Below are 21,045 nucleotides of genomic sequence, written 5' to 3'. Positions count from 1 at the left end.
CTTAATTTTCTCACTGTCCTGCCATTCCTTTCCTTTTAGGTATGTGTATACACATGCTTGGAAGACTCATGTCCGGCAGTCATGGCCTAGTTGGGCCTCAGCATGAATTTCCTTATACGGATAATTTTTTTTAAAAATTATACTTGCATATGGCTGAAATAGAAATATGAGCAATATTTCAGATAACATGGGTCCATTAGGCAACTTTGGGCTGGCTTATGAGTGTCACCATCTCTAAGAGTGTGCCTTTTATAAGGCATGTGACAAGGCGGAGTCTACCTACCATCAAATGAAGTACAGATGATCAATAAAACATGATCCAGTTTCCTGAGACACCACAGAGCTAGAAAACAATTTTGTTGTTAAAGCTCTGAGCTCCAAATATAAGCTACACTTGAGTGAACATAGCAACAAATAGCAGAGAAACAAAAACAAATTCCTTATGTATGCAGATAGTGGCTATATTTGTTATGTATTGCTATGTAATATATTACCCTAAAACTCTAAATTAACATTTACTATCTTATACAGTTTCTGTGGGTCGAGAATCTAGAAATAGCTTGGTTGGGTGTTTCTAGGTCATGGTTTTTCATTGAGTTGCAGTCAGCATGTCAGCAACCAGGGCTGCATTCATCTGAAGGCCTGATTGAGACTGGAGGATCCACTACCAATATGGCTTCATGATACAATTGGCACATAAGTGCTTGTTGTTTTCTAGATACCTCATTTCTTCACCACATGGATCTCCCCATAGAGCTGCCTGAGTGTCTTCACAACTTGGCATCTCTATTCCTTCAGAATGAGTGATTCAAGAGAAGCAAGGTGAAAGCTGCAATTTCTTTCACGACTTAGACTCAGAAATCACACTCCTCAGAAACCACTCTCTCCTACTGGAAACCCACGTCAGCCTTATTCCTATTTCCTATTTGAGAAAAGACTACAAAAGGATGTGAATACCAGGAGGCAAGGATCAGTGGAGTACCATGGTGGATGGTTGCCACAATGGCCATCAAAGGAATTATGGTAATTCATGGGCCCATTTGTTTTATAAAATCACCTAAAAGAGGAATTTTTGTGATTCATTGATGGGGCCAGTTCCCACATTCTCTCCTCTGCTCAAAATGGGCAGGTCATCAATTTTATTTCTGGGAACAAAATGAAGAGGGATGATGAAAATAAGTAACTAACCACTCTGAAACCAATTTCAGTTTCCACACAGTTTATACTTTCTTTCTCTATAGCCGGTGTCCCAGTTGTCTGTTCTCTTCACACAGTGCACCACTCTTCAAGGCCTCTGAATGTTGCTTGAACTTCTTACAGCAAGGTGGTCTCAGAGTAGTCATACTTCTTGAATAGTGGCTGGCATCTAAGAGACAGGAAATGGAGAGTATCATTCTGTTAATATCTGGGTCTTAAAACTGGCATGAGTCAATTTTTACTATATTCTGTTAGTCAAAGCAGTCACAAAGCCTGTTACGTTTCAAGGGGAGGGGGCATAGATCCCCATGTCTCTATGAAAAACGAGTAAAAAAAAGTGTGGCCATCTTTAGTCTACCAGAACTGGGGATCTTAAATGGATTACCCTCCCACCTGAGGCAATGGAACTATTGAAATATCAGAAACTGGCACAGATATCCTTGACCCTCTGAGTTTTCTATCTTCACCAGAGTGTCTTCTGTACTGCATGTGGCAGACAGAGCCTGGCGTGAAGCCCACATGTTCATACAGTCATCTGACAAATATTTAATAAGCACTCCCATACGCTATCCACTTTTTCACATACTTGAAATATATCTGAATGAAATTTTGTAAAATCCTGTCTTCTTGGAGCTTACGGTGTAGTGAAACATAAATGAAGACATGGGCTAAAAGAACAACTTTCATTATCAAGTGTTTGCTGCCCACCAGGCGCTATGCTTGGCACTTAACAGTACATTATTTCATCTCATCCTCACAGGAACCTCCAAGGAAAGCACTGTTTCTTCCCACACAGCTGGAAAATATTCAAGCTGTAATTTAAGCCCAGGGTCTCTCTGATTTTAAAGTCTATGTTCTTAATCACCATGCCATACCAATTCCCTTATGGTAGGTAACTTCCTAAAACTGCAAAGCAGCACAGGATAAAAGGCCCCATGTAAATCTCAGGTCAAGAAAGAGACCTGAATAGTAAAAATGACCAATGTCTGCCAAACACCTAACCATTTATAAGGAGTTTTTATTTACCTCAACTATCTTATGAGGTTTTGGGTTTTCCTCTCTTTGTAGACAAGAAAATAGAGATGCAGGGCGTTTCAGTGATGTACCCATGTGGTTAAACCTTCCACAGCTCTCTCCAGATGTAAGCATAAGTGTTGGCCACAATAAGACTCAGAGGTCGGTAGAGCAGGAGAGCCTACCTGGCACAATACAATTGTTCTTCTGTGTTAATACAGGAAGCAAGTGTTATGGTTCACAAAACTCTCTGAACTACTCCCACAAGCCAACATGGAAAGAGCAATGGGACCAATAGAAGCAGGTTGAAGAACGATTCCTCCTTCCCATTGACCTGTATTTCTCTCTTTTTCAGAATAGTCCTTGGCCCCCGTAACCCAACCTTGCACTTCCTCTAGGCTAGAATCACTAAAATCAGTTTTGTGGGAGACAAAAATGCTCTCTCTCATTATACAACAATATTTTCCACCTTGATATTCCTGTAATAAATGACTTACCATTACATTAGATGATGCCCTCCTTTAAGACTCTGAGTTCCTGGAAAGCAGGGGCCAGGGGACCAGATCTCATCCATCTTCATATTCCTAATAACTAGTTCAGTGCCTAGCATACAGTAAGTGCTCAATAAACTTTTACTGAATTGATTTAAATCTTATTTGACCCTAGCATATATAAAACAGATTTTAAGTTCATTAATGAGATCAAAAATCTAGCAATAGGTGGCAATGGCTTAATAAAAGCCTTTGTCATGTTTGTGGTTAGCAATATTTAAAACAAAGACAAAACCGAAAAACAACAAAAAAGTCTGTAGATTTCTTTTTCTTTTTTCTTTTTAGTTTTGTTTTTAATTGACGCATAATAATTGTAATATTTATGACGCAGAGTGTGATGTTTTGATACATATGTAATGATCAAATCAGGATCGTTACCATATCCATCATCTCAAACATCTTTCATTTCTTTGTGGTGAAAATATTCAAGATCCTATCTTCTACAGCTGGGCACGATGTCTCATGCTTGCAATCCCAGCATTTTGGAAGGCCAAAGAGGGCAGATCACTTGAAGCCAGGAGTTTGAGACCAGCTTGGCCAATATGGTGAAACCATCCCAACTAAGAAAATATATATAAATATTAACTGGGTGCACTGACACATGCCTGTAGTCCCAGCTACTCAGGAGGCTGAGGCACAAGAATTGCATGACCCTGGGAGGCAGAGGTTGCAGTGAGCCCAGATCACACCACTGTACTCCAGCCTGTGTGACAAATTCTAAAAGGGCTTACTTTTTTTTCTTTCTTCCCATCCAATGACCTATCGAGGGGCTTATTTTTTAACATGAAATTTTTTATATAAATAAACTCTTCTAGAATTGACACTGAACTTATATGGCATTCTGAAATCTACAGATTGTGCTTTTTGATTAGTTTGTTGTTGTTGTTTTTGTTTGTTTATCATACTGAAAAAACACAAACATGAAAACAGCACTTTATTAAGCCATTGTCATCTATACCTAGTCCTTTGATCTCATAAATGATCTTAAAACCTGCTTTGACATGTTAGGGCTGAGTAAGATTTAATTTGATTCAATAAAAATGAACAATTTTAGATTTATGATAAATTGCATAGAAAGTACAGTGTTCCTATATATTCCACACAGTGTCTCCTGTTAAGGTCTTACATTAGTATGGTACATTGGTTATGAATTAAAGACCAATATTGACACATTATTCCTTTTTAATTTTTGTAGCGATGGGGGTCTCACTATGTTGCCCAGGCTGGTCTCCAACACCTGGGCTCAAGTGATCCTCCCACTTCAGCTTTTCAAAGTGCTGTGATTCTAGAAGTGAGCCACCATGTCTGACCAATATATTATGATTAACCAAAGTCCATACTTTATTCAGATTTCCTTAGTTTCCTTACCTACTATCCTTTTCCTGTTCTAAGATCCCATACAGAGAACCGCATTACATTTAGTGATCATGTCTCCTTAGGCTTCTCTTGGCTGTGACAGTTTTACAGACTTCCCTTGTTTTTGATGGCCTTGACAGTTTTGAGAAGTATTAGTCATGCATTTTGTAAAGTGCCCCTCTATTGGGATTTGTCTGATTTTTTCTCATGATTAGACTGTGGTTATGTGTTTTTGGAAGGAAGACCACAGAGATAACGTGTCATTCTCTTCTCGTCACATCGAAGATACACACTGTCAACATGACGGATCACTATTGATATTGACCTTGATCACCTGGCTGCGATGGTGTTTGTTAGATTTCTCCACTATAAAGTTACTCTTGCCCAAATAAGCCCTTCCCCAAAAGGGCTTATTTTATTTACTTTATTGAGGTATTGCACCAATCCTAAGTGTACACTTTGGTAGGGATTGATGAACTACACTGGTAGTTCTTGACTGGAAGTAATTTTACCACCCAGGGGACAATTTCTGAAGAAATTTTTGGTTGTCACAAGAGAAAAGGGGTAGAAGCTGGAGACACTGCTAAACATCCAATAATAAATAGGACAGCCCTCCTCAAGAAGAAATTATCTGGACCAAAATGTCAGTAGTGGTAAGCCTGAGAAATCCTGATATACACTCACGTGACCACTACTCCAAGTCAAGACATAGCAGTACTCCAAAAGTTTCTTGTGTTTCTTTTCAGTCAATTTCCCCACTACCTGTCCTTGGAAACTACTATTTTCATGTGTTTTTCCTTAGAGTACTTTCATCTGTTCTTGAATTTCATAGAAATAAAATCATATTTTATTTCCTCTTTTATCTCTGACTTCTTTTGCTCAGCATAATATTGGGAGTAATCTATATTTTGTTATGTATTAGTAGTTTTTTCCCTTTTTATTGAATAGTATTCCATTGTATGACTATACTATACTTTACTAATGGGCATTTGGATTGGTTCCAGTTTAGGGATTTTAGGAATAAAATGAAAACTGTGTAGAAGTCGTTATGTGGACATACATTTTTAGTTCTCTTGGATGAACAACTAGAAATGGAATTGCTGGCTGATATGGTAAGTACACATTTAACTCAAAGGGGTTATATTTTTTAAAAAAGAAAATGGTGTTTTATCTTATTTGGAGTATATGGATTTTCTCACTACTTCTACTTTCTCATCTCAGCTAGGAAATAAGTTTTGAATTAAATAAGGGGATGTCAGAGACATCCTCTTCCATTCTTTTCATCCCCTGGCAGAACTTTTTGGAATAGTTGATCAGACTTCATCAATTCCCTTCTCACTTGCAGTATGCCAAGCAAAAGTTGATGTCTCTTAAGATCAGAACCAGAAACAGCTGTGTCTCCGGTTCTTTCGGTAATGTGTGTTTGATTTTTTTTGAGAAGATGTTTATAGAAAATGGCCTGCGGTATTGGCAGTTGTGAGAACAGATCTAACTTCTGCTTGGAATTGCTATAAATTTTTAAAACAAACCAAACCCGAACATTACAATATGGCTATGTAAGGCACCTCCAAGCCAAATCCATTAAATTGGGAATGAAATATTTATTATGATCTGAATGAGACAACGACAAAGAAAGGACCTTAGATTTTCCTTAAAGTTGTAGTACCAAAACTTTGAGTCCTTACGTTCTTACAATAGGTTTTAGAGTTTCATTTTCGATTCATATAGGGGCTCAAAATGATCATCAAGGAAGAAAAAGTTTACAAAACTCATAATAAAAATAAGATCTTTTCAAGGTAAAAAGTAGAGATTTACCTTGCTAGTAAGCATTCCTAACCCACGTGTGAGGTAAACAAAACTATTTCTTAGCCTTAAAAATTTTTTATTATACTCATTATAAAATGATCCCTTCCCATAAAAACCAGTAAGTAATATCCCCAAAATTTAAAAAATTCATCTCCAAGGATAAAATTATAAAAGAATATGGTAAAATTATTACTTTTCTGAGAAAATTAAATCATTTAAATGGGGACAATAAAAAATTCAGCATAATGAAAGAAACAAAGATCTAGAAGTTGAGAGACCTAAATTCTAGTTTTGCCTTTGTCACAAATTACTTGATGCAAAATATACTAGGTGATCCCTAAGGTTCGTGTTAGCTCTAATCTATTTGTGAATTTCATTGTCTTTCTTTCAATACACACATAAATAACATACTATATACATTTATATAAACAACTTTTTCATCAGAGTTTTTAACTTACTTCAGTGTAATTTTGAGGAGGGAGAATATCAGATTAGAAGCACTTCTTAAATTATTTTCTTACATAGAATTATTACTTATAAGAATAATACCAATGAGTCTTACTATTATTTTAGTTACAATCTGATGAATATTTAGCATTCCCTTTTACATCTTTACCTTCAGGTAGATTCATGTACCCATGCTGTAACGATCAGCATCATTATGACACTTTAATGTTTACTAAGTTAAGTATCATATGCAAGTTAATTCTCACAGGAGACTTTTAAAAGTGAGCCTGGATTTTTGAATGGAAATAATTGCTTTGGGAAGAAGGAAAGATTTCAAGGAAATATATGCCACCTTAGTATGAAACCATCATAAGCTGAGAAGGGATACAATTATTATTGGAGCAAGCTTCCTTCTAGCAAAGCACGTTGATCCTCTTCCTAAGGGATAAATAGGTCATCTCTAGGGCCATTCCTTTTCATATAGTCAAGATTACAATATTTGCCTTCTCTCCATGTATCACATTACTCTTTTATATCTGGGTTTTCACTATTTGGCATGTTTCTTCCCACACAATATCCCTCTGTGAGATACACCCCTTATTCGGGTGATCATTTTAAAGTCATAAACTCATCTGCTTTTCAACTGGGGAAAAACCTATGAGTGGGGAGGTTCCTCATGTTACCCTGATAGTATGCACCTCAGTAACTCTCTTGGTTTGAAGATTTTGTAAAACCTCTAATCCATCCTAGGAATAGATGGAAGCAAACAATAAGGTCATTTGTAAATTGTATTTGCCAAGAGAAAGCAACTTAAATTTCTTTGACTTAGGTGATTAAAATATCAGAACCAAGTAATACAGTGGATTATTTATCTAAATTTTATCTTTCATTATTTAAAAACAAGGGACACTGTACTTTCAGTTTGAATAAAATCTTAATATAATACCTGCAAACATATCTGAATAAACCATATTTTAAAAACCATGATGCCCAAAATGAGTAAAGATCATTATATCGCTAAAGCAGCCTAAATTGTCCTACTATTAACATAGAGGTAACATTATTACCTGAGTCAAGGAATAATGTCTTACCAAAGATCTTCTTTCTTATTTAACAAGGATGCTCATGCTGTAACGACCTATCAAGATATGGTGCCCATGAATGCACAGAATCGTAGACTCATCTTGAAATGAAAGTTTCTACCATATTAAATAATAATTTTTTAGATAAGACCATTTTCTCAATTGAGAGAAGAAATGGTTTCTTTTGGCAAAATGCCTAAATCAACAAATGTACACAATTATTTTCTCTTGGAATAATCATCAGATCTCTGTTTCCATGAGAGAACTGCTAGCGAGAGGCTGACCTTTATAGAGAAAAGGCTAGAATTCCTACCAGGCATTATATCACAGAATTAGGCTATTTCCACAGAATTACAAACACATCTTTGGGAAAGGAATTAGTTTGCTGAGGTAGGAATGTGTTTGATCCTACAAAAAAAACAGACATCGAGACCTTTATTTCTACCTTTCTGAGAGGCACCTTCCAGAGGAAAACATGTTGAGATTGACTCTCTCCCTTCCTCTAGTCTCACAGATCTTGGCTCTGACCATGTGCATAGACTTGCTCCCTTTCCTTAACAGCAAGCTCATCCTACCTAGCTATGCTATGCTCCTCACAGTCTCCTTGCCATCATCAGAACTGCCTTCTATACCAATTATGTTATCTCATCTTCTCTGTCTCCATTTCTCCGTGGTTCAGTATTTAAGCCCCATCCTTTACCTTCCTCTTTTGCTAAATATTTAACATGCATTTAAATGTTTTGCCAGGTGTCCACATTACTGTTGGCTTAGAAGTTTAGAGCAATCTTCATTTCCAAGTGTTCCCCACCTTAAAGATCTCTGTTCTTCCTCCAGCCTTTCTCAAAATAGATAAGTTGGAAATGTTAGGACTAATTATTTGGGTTGGCTAGGGTCTGATTATTGTGCCCTGGGTTTCTTATTAGAAAAACACAGGGGCCTCTGCTTAGCCATCACTCCTACAATAGAATAAGAAACTATTTGACCACACCACACTTCCCCAAAACTTGGTTTGTAACAAGTTAGAATAGAGTTTCTTGGTAACTCAAGAGTTGGGATAAGTAGGAGCTCCCCCTACCTCCAACACATGTGACACCACTGCAGTGTCCCACAAAAGCATTCTCGTGTTAGCTGCCTCCTCACTGAGTAATAGTCATCATCCCTTAGCTATTCGGCCTGCCTTGGGTTTAAGGGTGGGGCTTTACGTTCATTTGAAAATTATACAAATGTATAATTTTAAAAGGAGACAACAAAAAATAAGATTCCTCCTGTCACTTAGGCAGAGATGATCAGTGGTTGGAGAATGCTGGATATCCCTAAAGTCTTTTCTATGAGATATATTGTAATGTGTATATTTTGCCTTGTCTTTAAAAGTTATTTATGGACATGTCAAATTCTAGGAAATGATCTCTTGAGTTTTATTTATTTTAATTCCTGCAATCCTTTAATTCTGCTGGTTTATTAAATAAGTTTATGCCTCAGAAACTATATTTTTTGAAATGCACTGTAATTTTAAGTCCTTTTTACCTCTTTGAAGCAAAACTTCACACACGGCTAGAAAGCATTACCAATATCCTGCCCTGAAATGAAAACAAAAATAGAATGAGAAATATTAGAAACTCTGAACATGAATAGATTTCACACCCAGACCCAGTAGAACAACTAGGTCTTGTCATGGCCCATCACCCAGAGACCACCCTGAGTGTCTATGGTTACAGAGGGAAAAGAAACAAGTATAAACATCAAAAGCAAGCTTCAAACTTCAGTTTAGCTTTAAATCAATCAAGGAGCAGAATCCTCATTCCTGCATTTATATCTCCTCCCATTTCCTACATGTACAGGCTTTCCACACCCTCTCCCCTAAATTGTCCTTCCTTCCTACTACCTCACCAGTGTGGCTCAAAACCCAGGCTCCCCACCGCCCATCTCCCACAATGAAGATGGGCCACATGGTACCAGACCCTGTGGTCATGCTGTCAGAGGACAGGGGAATGGTGAGATCATCAACATCAAAAACAATAGATCTGTGGCAAACACTACTAGCTACCTATGCCAATATCCATTATCCTCTTTCTCCTTAGTACCATAACTTTAACTTTTATCAAGGCACGCTGCCACCTGTTTAAACAACTGCATGCTCCAGACTTCCTAGCAACTAGATACAGTTTCTCAATGTAAAAGCCAAATTCCTTCCAAAGCCTTCAAATTATAAGTTGTAAGTTGCTGCTTATCATGGAACTGACTCAGTTGAGAGCAACTACTTAGTAGTCCTCTGTTTCTTTCTACCTGTTCTACTGCTGGCAACTTGAAACATAGACATAATATCCTGAGCTCTAGCATCTATCTTGTGCCATGAAATATCCTTAAGGACCGGTTCTGAGGCTATGCAAGCATAAGTGTCTGAGCCCAGGGCCTGATGGCACACCAAGGGGCCACAACAGCACTCCCAGATAACTGCACATTTTCTTTATCCAAGAGTGAGAAATAATTGTATCTTGTTTAAGTGTTTGTTATTTTGGGGTTTTCTGTTACATTGATATTTCTGGAAGGAGTGTTCCAGAAAAGAGAGCGGCAAGAGAAAGGGCTCAAGGGCTGGAGCGTGGAGTATCAATGTGGCTGAAACAGAGGAAGCAAGAGGAAGAGTGTGAGATAAGATCAGAGCAGTACTGAAGCCATTCTGCGAAGGGTCTGGAAGGCCTTTGGAAGGCTTTTACCCCAAAAGATATGAGGCGTCATTGCACGATTTGGATCAGAGGAATGACATATCACTTCTATTTTGGTGACATCTATCTGGCCACTGTAGAGGAAAAGCTTAGATGCAAAGAGATCAGGTGAAATATCATGGTGGTTTGAACTAGCATAGTATCAGTGGAGGTGGTGAGAAGTGTCAGATTGATATTTTCTGCAGGCAGAGCCAACAAAATTTCCTGACAAATTGAATGCAGATTGTGTGAAAAAGAGAGGAATCAAGGGTGTCTCCAAAGTTTTAAGCCCAAGCAAATGGAGGGATGGAGCTGTCATCAACTTAGATGGGAAAGGCTGCAGCCAGAGCTAGCTTGGGGGTAATTTACAAAACTAAAACGGTCGTTCCATCTAAAATCTACTCTTTCGTCTTAGTGCTACCTCACACATTCTACAAAGACCTATTCAATAAACCAGGAAGAATCCCAAAGGCCACCCTTGACTCTTCTCTCTCTAAAATCTCCACTAAGTCCCTCACGTGCTCTGCTTCCTACTTCCTATTTCATTTAGCTATCCACTTCTCTCTTTATCCACAGCCACCACTTTGAGGTCAGTATCATTTCTCACCTGCATTATTATAAGGGCCTCCAAATTGGTGATGAGTCTTCCCTGGATTGAACCATTCACTGCCCTGCAGCATGAGACATCTTTCAAAAGCACAACGCTCTCCAAGGGCCCACCATTTTCTATCGTCCTCGGATAAAGCACTGAGCATAGTTTGTTAAGAATTTTTGCTTTGAAATAATTTCTGGCTTACAGAAAAGTTTCAGGAACTATGCAAAAAACTTTCCATCTACCCCTCACCCAAATAACTATTTTACTTCTCTCCCTCTCATTTGTTTCTTTCTGAGTCATTTGAGAATACATTGCAAACACAATGCCCTGTACCCCTAAATACTTCGATGTATGTCTTCCTCTAAATGAGAAAAATGACTTTCACAAAATTGCAGTACAATTATCATAATCAGAAAATTAACGTTGCTACAACGTAATTATTTAATACAGACTTTACTCATATTTTTCAATTAAGCAAATTATGTCTTTTATAGCAAAAGAGGTGTAAATATACATATAGATGTTGATGTTTCTGGTCCAAGATCTAATCCAGGATAACATACTGCATTCCATTTTCCTATCTCCTTAAGTCTCTATTTCTCCTAGAACAGTTCCTTTGTCTTTACCTTTTATGACCTTGACACTCTGGAACAGAATAGATCAGACGTTTTTTAGAATTCCCCTCAGTTTGTATCTGCCTGATGTTTCTTTGTGATTAAATGTAGCTTATGCATGTTTGGCAGAAGTGATGTGTCCTTCTCAGTACATCCTATCAGGAAGCAGTCTTCCACACATTTTAAAACCTTCTTCATCGTGTTGCTGCTCATGTCTTGCCCTCCTCTCTCACCCTCTGCCCATCGCTGCTCCCAGGCTCTTACAGCCCCAGAGAATCCATTCCAACCTCATTGTCACCTAGTTAATCCACATTGTCCCCCGAGTTCTCAGCATAAAGGTCACTTGCCAAGAGATGGTTCCTCAAACCCCTGCCCTCATCAGGGGCCTCTCCTGAGTAACCAGAACCCAGCCACCATAGCGCTTATTAGGCTGCATTTTAACTACCTCTTTGCTTGTCTGTATCCTCTTCTGGACGATAGGCATTTGAGGATAGAGACTGTGTAATGTTCACTATCATTGTCAGCACATAGCCCAGTGCCTGGCATACAGTAAGCAGGTGCTAAATAAATATTTCCTGAATGAAGTATCACTTCTGTGAAGCCTCCTTTACCTTGCAAGCTTCCTCCTGCACGTTCCCAGAGCCCAGCATAATTCCATTCTCTCTCTCATGGTATTGCTAAATTGTTTGTCTACACTCCAGTCTTTGTAGTGAACTTGAAAATTCCTGGAACCACATCCGAGTTCTTGCATTTGATTCCACTGCACCTTAACAGACTGAGGAAAGAAGCAAGGAAAGAGAGAAGGGAGAGAGGGAGGGATTAGGTCTTTCTTTTAGAACTTTGTTCTAGAACTTTGTTCCTTCTGAGTTTGCCTTGTGCAGACTGTTTTGGAGTGTCTCTCCCAGCTACTCCTCCCCCTCATACCCCACTTCCTGTTTACTCTGCCTCCCAGAATCACAGTGGGGAGGGGAGGGGGAGGGGGATGGGAGCTGGTCCAGTTCCTTTAGCCTCCTTCTCAATCCTTGAAGGGCCCAAATCAGGAATGATTGCTTTGAGTTTGAGTTTATGGTCTTTACAAGTCTTTCTGAGTGTTATCAACAAGAATCTAAAGCTTCTAGTGTGAATTCTCATCAGTGCATATCCTAAAAACCAGTAAAGTAAATGAAGGTAGAAGAAAGAGGAGAAAGAAAGGCCTGGGAAATCCACAGATTAAATAACCAGTCAGAACAATCCAGAAATTAGCTGCAGTGCCTTATAAAGTCTTAAAGAGGTGAAAGAAAAGCTCCCTCCTCAAGGATTTCTTTTTTTCTCCTTTCCCTTGCCCTCATATTTAATTAACAACTAGCAAACACCACTTCTCATATTATGATCCTTATGTTCATCAAGACAATATCTAATATGCTTCTCTTTTTTGAAAAGCTTTTATGCTTCATTCCAGACTAACTCATCACCATTCAATGACCACCAGAAGTACTAGGTCCCAATGGTAAGGAATCAATGGTGAGGAGCCACTAATCAACAAAGGGGCTACATAACTGCATCTTTCAAGCATTGCTTGCGAAATGGTAAATGTTATAACAGCTGTGGAAAACTGCTTGGCAGTGTTAAATTAAGTTTAGCCTAAAGCTGCTCCCTGACACCTTTTAAGTTCAGGCTAAAGATTTTACATAGCGAACTGTAACCTAACTGGATGTGCAAACAGACTACACCTACTCTGCTGCCAGTCACCAAGATATGGCCAATCAGAGGTGACCAACTGTTCAAACACTGGGCTGTAACCAATCCAGCTGTTTCTGTACCTCACTTCCATTTTCTAAACATCACTTTCCTTTTTCTGTCCACATATCTTCAACCATTCGTCAGTGCCTGAGTCTCTCTGAATGAACCTATTCTGGTTCAGGGGCTGCCTGATTCAAAAATCATTCTTTGTTCAATTAAACTCTGTTCAATTTAATTTGTGTGAGGTTTTTCATTTAATAGAAGTTTCTTATAAAGTTAAATATATGCCTATCTTTTGAACTAGCAATCTCACTTCTATGCATTTATCAAAAAACAAAAAAGAAAGGCTTGCACTAGAATACTATTTTCAGCTTTGTGCATGATAGCTAAAAGAAATAAAATGAAATCCTGTAATCCCAGCACTTTGGGAGGCCGAGGCGGGTGGATCACGAGGTTGAGAGATCGAGACCATCCTGGTCAACATGGTGAAACCCCGTCACTACTAAAAATACAAAAAATTAGCTGGGCATGGTGGCCCATGCCTGTAATCCCAGCTACTCAGGAGACTGAGGCAGGAGAATTGCCTGAACCCAGGAGGCGGAGGTTGCGGTGAGCCGAGATCGCGTCATTGCACTCCAGCCTGGGTAACAAGAGCGAAACTCCGTCTCAAAAAAAAAAAAAAAAAAAAAGAAATAAAATGAAATCAACTTCAATGTCTATCAACAAAAGAATGAATAAATAAGTCATGGACATTTATAAAATGGAAAATATCTCAGCACTAAAAAGGAATGATCTACTCACATATGCAAGAACATGGACAAATCTCAAAATTGTCGAGTAAAAGAAGCAAGACATCAAAGAGAACATACTGTATGACACTCTTACTATGAAGTTGAAGAACAGCCAGAACTACTTATATGGGGATAAAAATCAGAACAGGGGTTGTGTGGGAGATGGGATGAGGGGGATGATTGATCAGAAAGGAACATGCAGGTGCTGGGGCTCATGCCTGTAACCCCAGCGCTTTGGAAAGCCAAGGTGGAAGGAATCACTCTGACTGAGGTCAGGAGCTCAAGACCAGCCTGGCCAACATGGTGAAACCCTGTTTCTCCTAAAAATACAAAAACTTAGTAGGGTGTGATGACGGGTGCCTGCAATCCCAGCTACCTGGGGTTTTGAGGCAGGAGAATCGCTTGAACCTGGGAGACAGAGGTTGCAGTAGGCCGAGATAAAGCCACTGCACTCCAGCCTGGGCAACAGAGCAAGACTCCATCTTAAAAAAATTTAAAAAAATTAAAAAAAAAAAAAAAAAGGAAAGAAAGAAAAAAAGGCCAGGCGCCCCGGTGGCTCACGCCTGTAATCCCAGCACTTTGGGAGGCCGAGGCAGGTGGATCATGAGGTCAGGAGTTCGAGACCAGCCTGGCCAACATGGTGAAATCCTGTCTCTACTAAAAATACAAAAATTAGCTGTACGTGGTGGCGCACGCCTGTAATCCCAGCTCCTCAGGAGACTGAAGCAGGAGAATGGCTTCACCCTGGGAGGTGGAAGTTGCAGTGAGCCAAGATCATGCCACTACACTCCAGCCTGGGCAACAGAGTGAGACTCCGTCTCAGGTGGAGGGTGGGGAAAAAAGAAAGAAAGGAACATGCGGTAACTTTTTTTAAAGTGAAGGTTATGTTCTGTACTTTGATTGAGCTGTTAGTCATGGCTGTATGCCTTTATCAAAACTTAAACTATATAGGTAATATCTGTGCATTTATTAATTATATGGCAATAAAAACAAAAATAATGAAATGGAGGCTACAAAAAACAATACTACACAAAAGAGTCACAAAATGTTTTGGAACGAAAGAAGTAAGAATAATGCACAAAGAAAGAGAAGTTGGGTCTAAGATCTTAATCACAAATATATAATAAATAGTGCTGCTATATTTGAAGCAAGGCTTTTTAGTAGTACAATGACAACACCATAAGTAGTATCTTTTTATGCAGAGCCACTGTCACCAAGATTAGAGCCTAAAAGAAAATCAAGTTTCCTTCACAAAACAAGACAAAAAAGACCTTTTAATACTCTTTCAGCAGGTCGTTGTACTAAAAATTCTATTTTAACCATCCCAAAGGCATCAAATGGATTAGGTGACAAGAATATATAACTTCTTCGTTTTCTGGTCATATGCTAGATGCCAACAGAAAACTAAAATAAGTCTCCCATTGCTTCTGCAAGAAATTCTTACTAATGTGGTGGCTTAAACCTTATCTAACAGTTCTGGTGGTCAAAAGTCCAGAATGAGTCTCAATGGGCTAAAATCAAGGTGTTGGCAGGGCTGCACACCTTCTGAAGGCTTTGAGGGGAATCTGTTTTCTTGCCTTTTCCAACTTATAGAGGCTGCCTGCATTTCTTGGCTCATGGCCCCTTCTTCCATCTTCACAGCCAGCAGTGGCAAATGGAGTCTTTCTTATGCTACATCCCTCTGATTTTGATTCTTCTACCTCCTCCTTCCATTGTGTAAAGGAATTTGTGATTACACTGGGTCAATCAAGGACCCATACAATACAAGGTCATAACCCAGGATGATCTCCCCATCTGAAGGTCAGGCGATTAACCACCTTAATCACATCTGCAACCTCAATTATCCCTTGCCATGCAAGGTAACATACTCACAGGTTCCGGTGAATGGAATATGGACGTCTGTGGAATGCCATTATTCTGCCTACCATACTGAGTCTTCACGGCACTGTAAAATGTTACTTGGAGCACCTGTCTCATCATAAACCACTTCAAATCCTTCTATTTTCTATGCCAGCCATCAGATAAATGTTTCCAAAGGTTCCAGGTTTATTGTAAGCGGCTACTCAGGTAAACGAGATAGAACAGATCCTGCTCCATAGATTACATTCTACTTTCAATTGTTTCCATTTAGTTTCACAGTCTCCTGAAATTTGGAACATGTCTCTGTTCCAGTTATCCATTGCTGTGTAACAAACCACTCAGTGGTTTAAAGAATAAAAATATTTTGCACACAAGTCTGAAATTTGGGCAGGGCTCAACAGGGACAGCTTGTCTCTGCTCTACTTGGCATCAGCTGGAGTGGCTTGAAAGCTGAGGGCTAGAATCATTTGAAGGCATCCTCATATGTTTAGCAGTCGATGGTGGCTGCTGGCTGGGACCTCAGTGGTGTTGTCAGCTGGAACAGCTACAGGTGGTTTCTCTATGTGGCTTGGGCTTCCTCCCAGCATGGCAGTTGGATTCCAAGAGCCAGCATCTCAATATTGAGTCACATATCTCATACAAGAGGAAGATATATCACCTTTTATGGCCTGGTCTTGGAAGTGACAGCCACATTCATTTTGTCAAGGCAGCCCACAAAGCCCCACCTAAATTCAATGGGAGGATACAGAGATTCTACCTCTTGAAGGAAGGTGGCAAGGTTGTAGAAGTACATGTAGGGTTGGAAATAACTTTGCATCCAGTTTTAGAAAATACAATGTGCCACAGACTCACTGCCACTTTTTCATTCCCTCGCTTTATTTTTATATCCTCCTCTTTCTTCCATTCTATTTGTCTCCTTTAAATAATATCCTTCTCACCCTACCCCATCTCCTTTTGTCCCCTACCCCTTCTACCTCAAGATCAGGCCAACCCTGAGTTGGCAAAAAATAGTTTCATAAAGCGATGGAAAGAGACTACAGCACATGCACAAGAGGGGCATTTAACTGCTGGAATTAGGGAGCATTCAACCATTTTGGTGTACCAACAAAGTGACTATGCTGGTTGATGAACAAAAATAGCAATTTCACATGCTTCTACTTAATATCTGTTGCCTGTCTAGTCAGAGAAAAAGGTATCACAGCTGGCTATCGGAAGAAAACAATTTCTCCTTATTCCTCGGGTTTCCAATGGGCAGGAATGAAACATATTTGCTTTTCTCCATCACTTGATGGGCCCCATGTAATCACATTTTGCTTTTCTGCATCACTCCTGTTACTCACACTGACCCAGGATGGGGGAGTGGAGAGCCACATCTGGAAAATTTGGAAAGACTATATTAGGCAGGTTTGTCTTGGTACCTCCCTTTTTCCACATGGAGCCAATAGGGCTGCAAGGAGCAGGCACTTTCTTCTGCTCCCAAACCCACTAGAAGAAAAGGGCTGCTGGTTTCTGCAATTCCTCCCAGACCCCAACACAAGACTTAACCATCTAAATTGGCAGTTCTCTTGAAACTTTTAAGCTATGAAGAAATTATCAACAAGTATTTATCACAACAGAAACAAAATTATATTCTCAAAGCATCCATGAATTATAAGCTGCAATGTCAATTAGATGTTATAAAATATTACACCTTCTTCTGAATGACTAATCTACACTAACCACACTCTTTGCATTCTATGCATACTTTGGCTGCTACAGAACATGTATGTATTCTTTTACAATGTCTATATTTTATTTTTTTAAAGCAGGGCTTAAAATTAATATTGCATTGTGAACAACTGGACAATTTTATATACTTGGTCAGAAGCAGCAATGTGGTACTTTCGTTTTCATGTTTCCTTGACTACCAAACAGGAAATCTCTTCAATTAGATATCTAAGAAGGAAGAAACAAGGCCATTATCCAAATGCACAGCAAGTTCTGTCAGGTATTTCAACGTGGTGGAAAGTAGTCAGGTTTTAATTGGCCCTACTGAGCTCGCCCACAAGCTACAACATTCTTTACTTCAGCAGTGTGGTATTCAAAAGGGGAAGAAAAAAACAACTCTACCAAGTTAGTTTCTATCTTTGACAAAATCAAATGAATCGCGTCTAGTTTCAAGTGAATGCTTATTGATAAAAGTGCACATATCAACACTAGTAATATTGATATTGAAAAATAAAATAGATTTTCGAAAATGCCCATCGCCAACATTGTTTATTTAGCTAGATAAAATAAAGAACTGGTTTCTATGTTTTGCTAGTGATTTCCTAGTCTTATTATCTACCGTGCATGTAACCACTTTCTCTAGACAGTCAAAGGTCAGAAAGTTCTCATTTACAACCCTGTTCTTAACTAGGTGATGAGGATATTCTACAATCCAAATTCTTACCAATTTGGGATTATTCTAATTGGGCCCTTTGGCAGATATGTTTTGAAAACTTCTAGGCAAAGCATTCTGAAAGAATAGACAATTAATAAAATACAACAAAAAACACTGGAAGTTCTTATGGAAGGCTGTCTTCTCCTCCTAAACTCCATCTCTCTCTCTTCCCTTCCACTCAGTGTGGAAGCTGCTTTCCTCTCCTGGATTCCATCTTTCTGGATTCTCTCACTCAGTGTGAGTTAGCTGTTTCTTTCTCTCTCCTCCTGTTTCTCTCCCTTTAAATAAATCACTTTCTACAAACAAAAAAGAAAAAAAAGAAAAGCACTGGAAGTCACAAAAAAATGTTTCTCTTAAAAGTACAGAATGTCAAAACAGGAAGGATTGACAAGATAGCCATGGTTTTAGGGGACTTCTTTAGACAGATGCACAACTCTTCTTTTTCTGCTGTAAATTAAACAAGACTTTTATTTTATTTTATTTGTTATGTATTTTACCCCCCACCCCCACCCCCGACCAAGACTTTTAATACTAAAAAGGAAACAGCTAACTCAACCAAAAAAAAAAAAAAAGACTATCTGGGGAGGTGAAATCCTCATGTCTGTAAGAAAGATGTATCTGAGTTCGGAATAAGTACATTAGCTGCAATCAATACTATTCAAGCACGGAATAGCAGCTGGAAGAGTTCTGTGTACAGTTGCGGATTTTCTTTTCCTCAATCACCATTGTATTAATTAAATAACATTCTTCCGTGGAGCAAGGTGACTCCTGAGGTATGTAGGAAATAGGAAGAAAAACCATGAAATCCTCATTTGTTGAAACCAAAAGAGATCTTAAAGCTTGAGCTGCTTTCACCTCTTGTTTCGTTTCTGCAGGCTTCAAACCCTTTGTTGATCCTAAAATCCAGGGAGACGGGGCAAGAGAACAAACAGGAATCCCCAACCTCTGCTCCACCTCCTTATCTTCCTACCCAAGCTTCATTCTGTACCGCAAAAGGCCTTGTATGCACAAATTTGAACAGCCCAGTCTGCATGTCCAAGCTCCATCCACAGCTTCCCAACAAGCCCCAGGCCTAGGGGTGCACACATCAGCAGCGACTCTACCACTAGAGAATACACCCAGAACAGATGCCTGTGAAATCTCAGGAATGAGCCCAGAGCCATTTGGACAGGAAACTCTGGGGATCCAAGTGCCTAGAGCGTGGTCTAAAAATAGGGACACAGTTCTGGGTATTCCTTTGGCCGTGAGGATTCTTTGCCCCATGGGAAGTGGCTAGGCCTTATGACAGTAAGAGTTGGGGCCTTATATAGTGGAGAATTCTGGGCATGAGATTTGCATGAGTCAGATAATACTAGTTTTCAGAGACCAAAACAGTTGTTGGTAATACATTATCATCATTATCATCATGTCCGCCACCTATCAGAAAGTTCTACACAGCTCCAAGTAAACTAACTAGAGGCCTAGCAAAATGTTTGGTGACTCAAGAACAACCTTTACATTTCCCTGAGTTATTAAAAAAAATAAAAATTAAAAAAAAATGTGCACAGCCTTAAAAGAAAAAATAGTTTTAACTTTAAATCATCTTAGCGATTAAAGCAATTTAGTCTTGATTAGAAGCTACCTAAACTTTTCAACTTTCAAAAGACTAATATTAATTTTAAGAGACTAATCCAATATGCTACATCTTTAGAGTTTTCAAAAACTTTCAATCAAGTTTTTTATTAATTGCGAGCAAAACATCATCTTCAAAATTTTAAAAAAAAACATTCCTTCTGTCATTATTGTATCCAAAACCCTTCAAAATAAATGAACGAAAGTTGCAATGATTGGGAAAAATGTACTAGATGTACCATCAAAAGATAAATACCTTTGGGAAAAAAGGTACATTGTATGAGATTTGAGCTCTGAATCCACCAGAACTGTGTCCAATTTGCAAACATCTGAGAATCATTGGCAATGCAGAACAGAGGGAGGAAGGGATGAGGGCAGGGAGCGAGACAAACAGGGAGAAAGAGGGAGAGAGGAGAGGCACTATTTTTCAAATGATTTTTGCTCAGTAACTAAAAATAAGGGGAAATGATGAGGCATATGCAAATGCCAATAACCTTCATTAAAAAAAAGTTGTCAACAGCAGAATAATTTTCAAGTTGGTCAAAAGAGTAATTACGGCAGCTGCAGTGCCATGCTCTCTAACAAACTGCTTTTAAGTTTACAGAAAGAGTAAATTAGGCCAAACCACTGAGAAACATTGTATAAATGTAAAACATGAAAATCCCCATGTGAACAAAGCAGAAAGCAGTGTCGAGGGGCAAAATCAGGCTTTCTCAGAAGCTTTGGTACAAGGTTTTGATGTAAAAAATTCCTACATTCTTATCAAATGTAAATATCTGGAGGGTGATCAATTGCCCCCTAACCTGTTCCTTTTTGCCCGGTTTATTTATCTGTGTCTTCCCTTTAGTCATAAACTGCCATGGAGATGGGCACTGTCAGACAGCCAGTATCTCTGAGAGCTCTCTGAAAGGGATGCCACACGATGTATTCAAGTCTTAAAATTCAACTCTATTCAACTCTTAAAATCTACAAATGACTTTGAGATCCCTCAGGAGAGACCTTCTGAAAATATGAAGTCACTTATTGCTTTACTTCAGAAGTTAAGCAAAATTTTCAATAGCTTGAGAAGTTTTAACTGGTGAATCTTTGGGGGAGTTGTCCTAATTTTGTTTCACAAACTGATCTGGAATAAAATCATAGTTACTTTAGTGGAATAGTACTTACTGAGCCTGGGAAACCTTATTCGTTCATAAATATCCCAATGCTTTTTAACAGTGAGCATCATTACTGCCAGGTCAGAGTCACTGTTTACATATAAAAATTCTCTTACTTGAAGAAATA

At 38.9% G+C, this 21,045-nt stretch overlaps 1 long non-coding RNA gene across 1 annotated transcript; it reads right to left on the bottom strand.

Annotated features, from left to right (window-relative positions):
- Nucleotides 1-1,086: 1,086 nt before the first annotated feature.
- LOC141582809 (uncharacterized) lies at nt 1,087-12,205 on the bottom strand. Its single transcript, XR_012515714.1, has 4 exons — nt 11,973-12,205; nt 10,760-10,899; nt 8,978-9,030; nt 1,087-1,366 (listed from the first exon to the last, which is right to left on the bottom strand). It is a non-coding gene; the product is annotated as an uncharacterized LOC141582809 (long non-coding RNA).
- Between the last annotated feature and the right edge of the window lie 8,840 nt (nt 12,206-21,045).

The sequence above is a fragment of the Saimiri boliviensis genome, chromosome X (assembly GCF_048565385.1).
Source record: "Saimiri boliviensis isolate mSaiBol1 chromosome X, mSaiBol1.pri, whole genome shotgun sequence".
Lineage (NCBI taxonomy): Eukaryota > Metazoa > Chordata > Mammalia > Primates > Cebidae > Saimiri > Saimiri boliviensis.
This window is presented reverse-complemented; position numbering and strand designations above follow the sequence as displayed.